Below are 13,025 nucleotides of genomic sequence, written 5' to 3'. Positions count from 1 at the left end.
ATTAGCACTGGTTTTGCAACTTACTCTGTCTGGAAGTCAAGGCTAAACAAAAGAACTTAAGGCCGGGCTCCTTCTGGAAGCCTGTCATCAGGTCCCACGTGGCCACTCTGCAATCTGGGGGACTTCCTTTCAGCCCTTGACCCAAACGCCATATCTGCATACACTTGAGTAATTAGGCTTTCCTTCTCACAGCTGCCACACCCACTCTCTCTTTTAGACTGTCTTCTTCCTTCCTTTTAGAATTTATCAGGGTATGGACCTGTTGGAGGGAGTGGCATTAGATGGGACAAAAATCACCAATGCAAATGCTGATAGTTTCTCATATTTGTTGCATTACCACTTCATTTGTGGAATAATATACTTCCTTTTGGAAATGGCTTAATAATTATTATCTACCTTTCAGGAACAGGAGGAATAGATTATTCATTGGTATCTGACAGCTGGTATGTGCTGATGCAAAGAAGAGGAAACCAGACTTTTTAATCTCCATTTTCTTTGTTTCTCATACTAAAAAGCTTTGTTCTCTTTCCAAGTCCACAGACTTGTGTGCCAACCTTTGAGGACAGAGGGTACATGCTCACTTGTTCCAGATTTCACAGTGAATTTCCCTACAGAGTTAGACTGAGACAAAAACAGACACAGGAAAGGTGAAAACTAGAGAACACTATGAACAGAAAGACTTTATGTTAAATTATATTCTCCAGTATATCATTCATCTATATTAGTATCACAGTGAACTAATAACAGCATATAGCATGTTCATCATCTACCTAGCCCAATTTTCTGTGCCTTAATCAAACGTCAATTTCTACATTTCACAGTTAAGCTAACATGGCTACTGCTTCTGAGAACGAGAAAAGTAGATGCTTCAACATTGTCTTTGGTGGATAAATAGAAAACTTCTTAAGAATTAATTCCCTGTTTTCACCATTGTGTCCCTAAGGCCTAGCCTCAGCAGCCAGTTAATTAAAAGCTCAATAAAGATTTATTAAAGAACCAGCTATTCAAAAGTCCTCAAGCTGTATTTGTGTTTAAACTTGAACTGTTCTATGTAACACTTTAAATCTTAAACTATTATAAATGGGATTTTAATTTCCAGAAGTCTCTGAAAATAGAGATCCTCATCTTTTGAGGATATTATTTTGGTTGAAGGGGAAGGTATGTGGGAAGCCTATTGCAGTGTCTGTATATAATAGTCACTTAATAAGCATTGAATGTAGATGAGAGAGCGGCTTCCAAGTGGACGAGGTGCCTTGTCTTCTAGCAAGTCTTTTCCATTCACCCCATCACTCCAGAGTCTGCACCATATCTTTGGGGCAATTGCTCTCCAATTACTACTTCTAAAATGGATCTGATGGAACCAAGAACACTCAGTGTGCCAAGCCTTTGCCACCACTATTTAAATGATAACCCAACCCTTCCACTGTTCTCACCTCAAGTTCTCCACTACAACTTGACCCATGTGATATGAAACTACTTCATGATTTTGACAATCTTGTTATCTATCTATCTATCTATATATATATATATGATATTGCACACATTTTTGTTTCAGCAGTTTTGGGCTCATTTTTATACACAAATGACAGCGTATTCACAACTCAATGTATTTTTTTTTCTCCAGCTTATATAAACTGAGTCATGTTAGGACAAAAAGAAGTAGTTTGGCACCGTCAAAAGTGCAAGATTAACCTTAGTTCTTCCCTTCTCTCTGTGTGATTTTAATCAGAAGAACCAGTTTTCTAAATCTAGAATGGGGCTAATGATACCTATTTGCTACTGATTCTGCTACTGTGTGGATCTGAGAACATGTATTTATTTTTTTCTTCCTCAATTAAAATTATAGTAAAGGAATATGAAATGTACAATACCAAAAAACAGTTTCGGAAGCAGAAGGATAAGTGATTTCAATTTCTGGAAGACAAAATACATAGTGGAACTCAGAGAAGAAGGATATACTTGGAGGGTCTTGCAGAAAACAAGGGAGTCTCCCTCTGCTAGAAGCTCGAAGAAGTTGTGGACTCAGAGAAATTATTGGAGTGAAGAGAAGACAGTGAAGACCTGAGATTGTCACCCTCCACACCACTCCTCAACTCTGGTGCCAAGAACCCCCAGCAACTAGGTGTTCAATCACACATAATAAACCAACCAGTGAGTGACCAGAGGAACTTCTTTTCTAAAGACTCTGAAGGATTTCTCTCTCTCTTTTTTTAATATTTATTTTTGCGTAGAAGAACTGGGGTGTAGGTCAGAGGTGGGGGGTGAGAGGATTCACCAGAGACAGAGTGGGGAGCAGAACAGGTGGATCTACTGAAATACACTGCTGAGGGGAGCAGTGGGCAAGACAGGAGAGGTCTGCTGGCCATGTGGGTCAGCTCCCTGGCTGGGGGTCAAACTCGGGCCATGCTGGTGGGCAATCATGGTGGTAGTGCTGAGACTTAACCCCTAGGCCACCAGAGAGGCCTTGAAAGAATCTTTCTGAGAAGCTTGGGCTGCTGGAGCAGTACAACAGCACAAACCCATCTCTGCCTTCTGGCGTTTATGAGATGTGGGCACAACAATCACAACCTGACTGCTCAGCCTGATTTGAGCTACTCAATCAGCCAGCTACTGCTCAGCTGATTTGAGCCACAATCAGCCAGTCCCAGATTCTTGCCTGACAAAGCCTGACAAATGAGAATCATCCAGTACCTGAGAAAAAGCTACAGTATGGCGGGTCTCCCTGGTGGCGCAGGTGGTTGAGCGCAGCGCTGTGAAGCTGTCTGCAGCCTCTGCAGGGCCGCTTCAATCCCTGCCGGCCTTGGAGCAACCCACGTGGCAAAGCAGACCTCTCCTGTGTTGCCCGCTGCTCCCCACAGCAATGTTTCATCAGTCTGCCTGTTCTGTTCCCTGCTCTGTCTCTGGTGAATCCTCTCACACTCCCGCACATCTGGCCTGTACCCCAGCTCTTATATAAATAAAAAAAACAAAGAACAAGCTACAGTATGGTAAAGATAAACAGAGGAAAAATAACCCCAGAGGAAACTGAAAGAATTCAAGGAATATAGGAAGAGTGAGAAAAAAACTCTGAGAAAGGTAAATTATCATTAACAAGATGTGAAATAGCGTATCTATTAAATGAGAGAATGGTGCTATAAAAAGGAAAAATTTTAAAATGAGAAGAAACCCCTGGAAATGAAATTCAGCAGAAGATTCTTTTTTTTTTTATTGGAATTTTCCTTTGTATGAAGATTCTAAGATAAATTAGAGGCACTCTCACAAGACCTAGAGCAAAAATATGTAAAAAAATGAGAGTATAAACACACACTCATCAATAGAGAAGACATCCAATAAGAGACTAAAATGAATTCTACCTATGTTTATTGCAGCACTATTTATAATAGGTAAGATAAGAAAACTACCTAAATGCCCAAAATTAGATGACTGAATCAAGAAGATGTGGTGTATACACACAGTGGAATACTATTCAGCAATCAAAAAAGGGAGAGGAATCAAAACAGGAGAGAAGAGCACAAGGGAATATGGTGATGGTTCACCGGTGAATTGGTGGTGGGAATTTTACAGGGAATACACAATGATGTAAAAGACATAAATTTAAAAAATAATAAATTTTTTAAAACTCAAGGAGAAAGAAATAAAAATAAAAAATATAAAACTATGCTAAGAAGTTTCTATTTCTCCTTCTCTCTTCTGTCCGAGCGCCGCCAAGATGGTGTTCAGGCGCTTCGTGGAGGTTGGCCGTGTGGCCTACGTCTCTTTTGGCCCTCATGCCAGGAAATTGGTCGCGATTGTAGACGTTATTGATCAGAATAGGGCTTTGGTTGATGGACCCTGCACGCAGGTGAGGCGACAGGCTATGCCTTTCAAATGCATGCAGCTCACTGACTTCATCCTCAAGTTCCCACACAGTGCGCGCCAGAAGTATGTCCGGCAGGCCTGGGAGAAGGCAGATATTAATAAAAAAAAATGGGCAGCCACAAGATGGGCCAAGAAGATTGAAGCCAGAGAAAGGAAAGCCAAAATGACAGATTTTGATCGTTACAAAGTCATGAAGGGAAAGAAGATGAGAAACAGAATAATCAAAACAAGCTTGAAGTTAAGAAGCTACAAAAGGCTGCTCTTCTGAAAGCTTCTCCCAGAAAAGCACTAGCTGCAAAGGGTGCAACTGCAGCAGCTGCTGCAAAGATTCCAGCAAAAAAGGTGACTGCTGTAGGCAAGAAGGCTCCAGCCCAGAAATCTCCTGCCCCGAAAGCTGCGGACCAGAAGACTGCGCCTCCTAAAGCTCAGAAGGGTCAGAAAGCTCCAGCCCAGAAACCACCTGCTCCAAAGGTATCTGGCAAGAAAGCATAAGAGCATAAAAGGCTATTATAAAAGTAATAAAGGTTCTTTTTAAACGTTGGCAAAAAAAAAGAAGTTTCTATTTCAAGAAAATAAAAATAAAATGAATTCTAGAAAGAACAGAGAAACTGAGGGGAGGATGTTACCAAAGAAATAATGCAATGAAAGTTTCCATAGCTAAAAAAGTGAGCATGCAATGAAAAAGGGGTCTCTTGAGTTTGGTTAGAGGGAATGGAGAAGGCAGACATCACTTGGAAGTTGTCCAGCAATTTACACACAGAAGATCCTAAGAGCATTCCTAGGGTGAGCGTGTAACCGTGTGAAGTCCATAGAAAGGGGGATTTCCAGGTTGCCTGCCCCTGCCAAGGAAGGGTGGAGCTGAGCAGCAAGGAGAAGCTAGAAAAGACTGGGAGAAGGCCTTGGAAAGGACACTAGAAGGCCTGGAGGAGGCACATGGAGTAGAGAGACATGTGAAGAAATGCACTTACTTCTCGGTCATGGACTTGTACCAGGGACTCGGGGATATGCAAAGAGACACTTGAAAGAGACGGAGATGTGGGTGAGAGACCTGTGGGGAGTCTGATAATGGCAGCTTGTATCTTGACTTGTATTTTGATTTTGCTCTTTTCCCTCCAGATTTCTCTGACCCTTTCTTCCCCTTTCCTTTGTGCCCCTACCTTAAGGTGCCTTAGACTTTGTGGCAAACTTTTGGGCCTCAGTGGCCCTGCTTTGGGCCAACCCTGTTTGGTTGGGCATTTATCCATAATGGGATGGGTAACTATGGTGTCTCATGGGGTAACTATTTTAACTATAGTCTTTCTCTCTTCTCTATTGCACACTAATTGTATTAAAGTTCTTTTCTATTGAAGGTCTCATGCCCTCAGAGTATGTTTTGTCTTTATGTGGTGAATAGCAGAGCAGGTGGGTTGGGGAGCTCTGGGGTGCTCCTCATCCTGCCCAATAACAAGGGCACACCAACTCCTACAAGAACAAGCCTCATACTGGCATTTGATTTTTAATTATCTAACTAGACAGTGATACAATACCTTCAAAATTGAGAGAAAAATGATTTTCAGCCCAAAAAATCTATACCTGTCAAATTCTTTGTGAGAACAAAATATAGATGCTATTGAACATGCAAAGTCTCATAAAGTTACTTGCTGTACTCCTTTCCTTGAGGAGTTATTTGAGCATGTACTCCATGAAGAAAACAAGTTATAACAAGAAGGATCCGGGATTCAGGAAGCAGCAGATGTGAACAAGACAGTCAGCTGTGTGGGTAACTTAGCTGTCCCTTCATATTTGAGCAAGTACGTGCTTCAGGAAAGACAGAAATTTCATAGAACATAGAGTTGGAGGAACTGAAGATATGCTATAGGCAAAAATGTATGAAAAGAGGAGAAGCAAGTAGAAATTTAAAAAACTGTAAGAAAGTCCCAATACCGATAAGAATCGAGTTAGAATAAGATGTTAGTGGGCTTCAAAAAAAGGATTTTGAACAATGCGTGGAAAAGGCATAATGGCACAAATTTCCTTTTCCAACAAGAAAAGAAAACAAAAGGTCTAATTATGACTTTGAGCAATTGAGCATCACAGGGTTCTGATACAGATTACACAGGACACATTTCTTGACTCTGTTATGAAAGAAAGTTCTCATAAATCTAATAGAGTTAATGCTGTTCTTGGGTTATTCTCTTAGTCCCTAACCTAAGGACAAAATCTAGAAGACTTTATGGTTACAGAATGAAATGTGAGCATTCTCACAAAGTACAGCTTTGTATAGTGGCAAGGCAGAAGAAGAGGTGGAATGTCTGGAAGAAGTAAGAACGCAAATATCCTCCTCTCAAAAAATGGAAAGCCAAGAGATACTATCTGTTTATTTGAGAGAAATAAAAACAAAAGTTTAAGGAAATTAAAGCTGGAAAATCAACAGGAGAAATAAAAATAAAAACAGTGATGTAACTATTGTTTGCACCAGGGTGATATTAAATAAACTGATTCTTTATCTGCCATGAAAGAGTCAATAAATCATGTCATAAAACAGCAACTTATCATATTTATCCAGTTAGAGAGCATCACCAGGAAAATTAAAAGTCAGGAAGGTTAACATGGTTGCATTTGTGGGATGGAAACTGGGGAAGTTAAGCCCGGGGACCATTGCTTTTGTTGTAATTTCTCCTGTACTATTATTTTTAACTTTGACAAAAGAAAAACCAAACGTCCCCTACTTTATGGGATCATGGTGAGTTTCAAGAATAATCTATTATTAATGCCTGGAAATCTAATCCGTGAGACATTTTGTGAATTAGTAGATTTGCTCCTGGTGTTACTGGAGCTTGTTTTTTCTCCTTGGGGATCCTGGGTGGCTGCGCCCCAGGTGCCCTGTGCTGTGCTATTTCTCCCAGCATTACAGCTACAAGGATCATCTCTCTCTGGCTGCCTCTTCTCTGGATGCCACCTCCACTGTGGGCACGGATGCCCCCACCCTGCTTCACTTTCACAGTCAACAGCTGCCAAAGCTCATCAAGCCATGTCGATTGCTATGAATTTATTTTGTAAGTTCAGATGTATGAGCTTAATATTTAGCTCATAATCATATGCTCAATTATACATATAGCTCAAAATATACAGCACTTAGGACCCTGAGCTCCCATACCACTTCTAGGGATAAACTTAGGAGTCACTATTATTCCCATTCTCTGTATCCCTCTCCATGATGTGTCAGATTTTTTTCTTCCAGTGTTTATGAAAAAATAAGACAGCAGAGAAAAGGGGGGTCAGCTGTGGAAAGGCATCAAACATTCATCATTTGGAACTGGCTGGGCTCTTGGGACCAGACCTCCAGCATGGGGTGCCCAGTCTTCATTGATGAATACAGCTACAGCCAGAGTGGCCATGCATGGCACAACATTCTGAATTTTTTGGGAATTGCAATGATCTTCTCTGGGCAATGAGAAAATGCTTGAAGAAAGTACATGGAGTCCCAGCTGCCAGAAAGAGAAAGAAAAATAACTGACGGTCTCACTCATAGCAAGAATTTAGAAAACCTAAATAAGGGATCAGGAAAAAAACTAATTATAATAAAGTAAAAATCAAAATCAACAAGCAACTATAAACCAGAGACACACTACAGTGGGGGGGAGAAGGGAGTAGAATCAAAACAAGGGGGGGGGAATTTTACAGGGATGATAACCAAGATGAAAATGCATACATTGTACAAAAATGGAAAATGATGTAAAAAATATATAAAAAGAGGGCCTCCCTTGGTGGCGCAGCGGTTGAGCACTGGGCTGCGAAGCTGCACACAGCCTCTGCAGCGCTGGTTTGATTCCCGGCCGCCAGTGAGGGTCCCACATGGCGTGACAGACCTCTCCTGCCACCCGCTGCTCCCCTGAGCAGTGTACTTCGTCAGTCTGCCTGTTCTGCTTCCCGCTCTGGCTCTGGTGAATTCTCTCACTCTCCCGCGCTTCTGACTGTACCCAGTGCTTGTATAAATAAATAAATAAATAAATCTTTAAAAAATATATATATATATAAAAGAAAAAAAGAAAAAGAAAAAGAAAGTACATGGAAAAGAGGACCGAGAGCAGGGAGCATGGCAATGCAATGTGAAAGAGACTTCCTCTTCCAAAGGAATCTGAAAGATAGGTATTTTCACTGGATGCCTTTACTGAGAGGAAACCAAAAGACTCTGATCTGATAAGGAAAGAATCCTTTGAGTGAAAAGTGCTGTGTGAAATCAAGCCAGGGAGAATTCAGGGAAAGCTGGCTTCTGAATAGCGCTTCGGCAGATATCTACTTGTTCCTCTGCCAACGAGAAACCTGATTTCTAACGTGTTTCTTCCCACTGCTTACAACCAGATAACAGTGGAGTAACCTATCTCCTGCAATAAAATAATTGACTTTAAAAATAAGATTTGTATCTATTCTTGTTTCTTTCATTCCTGACACAAGATGTAAATACTTTGGTGTCTTGAAGCACGTCGCTTTAAATTTATGAGTCTTAAGGTCTTAAAAAAATCTAATTAAAAAGTAATACAGATTATAAAAACCAAGGAAGTATACACTTAAGAAATTGCTGATTCTAAATGATGAATGTTAGGTACAAATTTTAAAGTAAAATGACAGTGAAGGATATTCATTGCATCATGAGAATTTGTTAATATTTCGCCTTTGTCATTCCTGTTCTGCCTCCCTGCTGACCGTAAATATAGAGTTGCCTGGGAGAATTTACAAGCCTGTATTCCCACACTACTTTACTCATAAACCAGTTTTGCATTCATCTCATTGTTTTATAGTTACTTATGTGCTTTTGTTCCCAATAGTGTTTGAGAGCTGAGAGCAGGGATCATAAAGCCTGTTCCTCTTTGTATCTCAAGCAGCACATTGTAGGGAAAGTTCATTGACTCTGGAATCTGGACTCTGCCTCCTCCCAGCTGCACAAGCTTGTGTTTAGTGCTTCACCACTGCGGACTTCAGTTTTCTCCTCCATAAAGTAATAACCTCTTCATGATGGATTTTTGGTAACATTAAGTGAGATGGTGGAGTGAAGGGCCCAGGGTGCCAGCCCATCCTCCCCCAAGCTTTTAGGGTCATGAGGCCAGCATTTTGCTTGTCTCTAGATTCAACTAGATTCCACTTCATTTTCAAAAATTACATATATTAAATTATAGTATATAAAATTACACATTGTATACAAACATATATTTTACACATTTATACATTATATATAAATTTTACATACAAACTATGTATATATAATATACATATATATTTATTATTTGTTCTCCAACCAGTTGAATACCCTCATGATCTCCTGTTCTTTTTTATTGAAAACATTCTTACTTCCTTACATAGAACAAAAACAGAGTTAGATGAGGGTGAGTTGGGAACATCTCATTTCACAACTCCAGGGAGCAAAGTGCCCACTCACTATAAGGTGTCCCCTGAAGCTGTCCAAGTTCATAGCCCCACTTTCTGGCCTAAGACCTACAAAACACCCTTGTCTGCTCTTCTCTGGCCCTTTTGCCTTTGCTTAGCTTCTCTTCCCTTCCCACTAGCATCAGGGTTCTTGGGGGAGTTACTTTCATTTCTTACTGTTTTAGCACCTCTTTTCTTCTGTACTCTGGCCTCCCAATTCATTGCACTCTGACATTTTACCTTCACTATATTAAAGCTGGTTCCAAGAAACATCAGTCTTATTTCAAGGCCTTTGTTTTTACATTTGAATTGCTATTTTACATTGTATACACACTTCTAAACCCAAATCTGTACCTTCTTACCTGTTTTATTTTTCTTCATAATATTTAAAATTTATATTAATATTAAAATTTCACATATTTGTTTTTTATATGCATCACCTATTTGGAATACAAGCCTAGAGGGCAGGGATTTTCATTTTCTACTTTGCTTTTGATACTGATTTATCCCCCATGTCTTGAATAGGTGTCTAGTACATATTCATTGACTTCAACAAATAAATAAATTTCTGGTTTCCAAATTCATTGTCTCTTTCAGATTGTGTTCTACTTGACTGCTCGGTGACATTTAGAAACTTCTTCCCTGTGTTTCCATCACCATGTTCTCTTTTGGATTTTCTTCTATGTTTTTATTACTGTTTATATCATTTGCTGCTTTTCTTCTCCTTACTCTTAGGTGTTGACAATCCTGGATTTGTTCATGCTACTGTTCACTGTATCCTGGCAAGCCTATTCACACTCAGGACTTCAACTACCATTGGTGAGATGAAATTTCTCAAACGTGTATTTCCAGCTCATGACCCTGCTCCTTTCATCTTCAAAATGGTCACTCCAACCGGATCCCAACACATCCTTTTTATTTCCCAAACTGCTCTACATTCTGAAAGCACCATCACACAAGTGACCTCTCACCACACTCCTGTCCCCAAGTCAAAAACTTAGGATTCACTTTGAATTTTTCCTGTCTTTCATCAGCTCCTTGCATGTAGATCATCAAAAAACTGTCAATGCTGGGCCTCTCCTGGTGACGCAGTGGTTGAGCGCTGGGCTGCGAAGCTGCCCGCAGACTCTGCAGCGCCGGTTCGATCCCGGCCACCAGCGAGGGTCCCACATGGCGCACAGACCTCTCCTGCTGCGCCTGCTGCTCCCCTCAGCAGTGTACTTCGGTCTTTCTGCCTGTTCTGCTCTCCGCTCTGGCTCTGGTGAATTCTCTCACCCACCCGCGCTTCTGACTGTGCCCAGTGCTTGTATGAATAAATAAATAAATCTTTAAAAAAAAAAAAACTGTCAATGTTATCAATGATTGTTCTCAACATTGCACTGCCTTGTATTTCTTGCTTGAACTGTTTCATTAATTTTCTAAAATTCCCCTGCCTTTCATCCTCTTCTAATTCCTTTTGCACATGGCAGTCAGAGCATCTTTTAAAAAATGCAGATCTGACCTTGACAGTCCTCTTAGGGAGTTCTCTTTAGTGATTCCTGATTGTTGGCAGAAATCATCCAAATTTCTCTTCATGTATGGAAGGTCCTTCGAGATCTGGCACGTTTCCTACATTGACACATAACCCACACACTGTGTGCAGTGCCTTAAAGAATCACACTCTTTCTCATCTCCCAGACTTCGTACATGCTGTTCCTGATGCACAGATGCTTCTCCCTACTTAATCCTTTTGGTAAACTCCTACTTACGTACTCTCTGATATCCACAAGCAGAGACAATGAGTTTCCTCTCTGTCTCCTCCACCATTAAGGACCTACCTTATAGCACTGCTTACATTGTTATCTAAGGGCCCAGGGTAGGGGCTGACAATTTTCATGCAATCAAATTTATTAAATTGAATAAAAATTATTCCTCTTCCCCCTCCTCCAGCTTTTCCTCCTCATCTTACATTTAACACATATTTATATTTAAATGTTCTTAAGATACTCTGATGGCCTGTTGTTATGCAATGGTTATTTCCACAGAAAGGAGGAAGCCACCCAAGTGCACTGCCCAGCATGGCCTGTCAGGAGGCTAAGCACCTGTTTCTATGCCTCTGGGTGGACTTCACGGGATATTTAACCTGTTAGGCTTCAATTTCCTCAACCAAAATGAGAAGAGGAAAAAAGCAAACAAAGCATAAGTAGGGTTAAAGTAATAACATGACCATGGCAACCGATTTACAAGCTTCATGGCTCTAAAATCAGGTCTGGCTTCACTGTTTCTGTGGTGCAGTTACGATTCTGTGTACTCCTTTCACGTGTACCAGAGTCACAGGTGGTCATTTTAAATTGGGAACTCCACAAGGACAAGCCATCTTCTAATCCTCAGGGTATGGTTGAGCAGAGTACCTGGGACTCATGTAGACTGACAAAGGTGGCGTGAACATGATTCAGAACAACTTTTTAAAAGATTGATTGATTGATTGATTGATTGATTTTAAGATTTATTTATTTATTTTATATAAGAACCAGGGTACAGGCCAGACGCGCAGGAGGGTGAGAGAATTCACCAGAGCCAGAGTGGGGAACAGAACAAGCAGACTGACAAACTACACTGCTGAGGGGAGCAGCGGGCGCAGCAGGAGAGGTCTGCATGCCATGTGGGATGCTTGCCGGCAGCCAGGGATTGAACTGGAGCTGCAGAGGCTGCCGCTTCACAGCCCAGCGCTCAACTGCTGCAGCACCAGGGGAGGCCCAAAGATTTATTTATTTATGCATACAAAAACCAGGGTACAGTCTAGATATGCGGGAGGGTGAGAGGATTCACCAGAGACAGAGCGGGGAACAGAACAGCCAGACTGACCAAAATACACTGCTGAGGGGAGCAGTGGGCGAGGCAGGAGAGGTCTGTTGCGCCATGTGGGTCACCTTCCTGGCTGGGAATTGAACTTGTGCTGCAGTGGTTGTGGATAGCTTCATAGTACTGACACATAACCCCTTGTGCCACCAGGAAGGCCCTGATTCAGAACATCTATAGAGCAAGTTCAGAAGTGGAATAATTAGAAGCTGACTTGCTGTGATTTTACTTATAAGTTACAAGGAAAAAACATTTCACTCTTAATAAATGAATGACACCAGTTTAAAAGGGAAAATATAGAAAATTGATGACACGACGGGCTAGATCCAAATCCTTTTAGTAAAATGTGGGCTGGAAAATGGAAAGACCTGCATGGATGTCTTTGTGCTGGTTGATTGTGCTGGAGCTGGTGCTCTGTGAACACCTGTTGGATGAATATGGAAGGACTTCAGGGACTCCACTGGGCACAGCTTTAAGGAGCTTCTAGGAATTGGAGGAAACTATGCTAAGTGAAATAAGTCTAAGGGGAAAGACAAAAATACCAGATAATTTCACTCATATGTGGAATAAAAAGAAACAAAACAGAGGAACAGACAAGACAAAACCAAAACAAATGTGAGAAATGACTGTGCTAAGGCCACTGGAGGGCTATTAAGAGCGGATGGGGAAGGGTAGGGAACAGAGGTAGGGAGGGGGCCTCATGGTGCCTGGTGCAGGATTGAGACTGAGTGCTTTGGTGGTGGGAGTGGGTAGTTGCATAAATCTGAGGAGGTTATGAACCTATTCCCTTAAACACATACAGTGCTGTTAACCAACGTTACCTCAAAAAAATGATAATGAAATAAATTAATAAAAACAAATACTAACAAACTCCTAGGAGTGACAGCCATATCACTTAATAAGATATATATGGGGGTTTCCCTGGTGGC

General features: G+C 41.1%; 1 pseudogene across 1 annotated transcript; it reads left to right on the top strand.

Annotated features, from left to right (window-relative positions):
- The first annotated feature begins 3,688 nt into the window (after positions 1–3,688).
- Positions 3,689–4,394, top strand: LOC119259764 (60S ribosomal protein L14-like; annotated as a pseudogene). The gene has a single exon (XR_005128549.2). The product of XR_005128549.2 is annotated as a 60S ribosomal protein L14-like (transcript).
- Positions 4,395–13,025: the final 8,631 nt, after the last annotated feature.

The sequence above is a fragment of the Talpa occidentalis genome, unplaced genomic scaffold (assembly GCF_014898055.3).
Source record: "Talpa occidentalis isolate TD23 unplaced genomic scaffold, MPIMG_talOcc4v2.1 talOcc4.5, whole genome shotgun sequence".
NCBI lineage: Eukaryota > Metazoa > Chordata > Mammalia > Eulipotyphla > Talpidae > Talpa > Talpa occidentalis.
The sequence above is the reverse complement of the archived record's forward strand: the minus strand, read 5'-3'. Positions and strand labels throughout refer to the sequence as shown.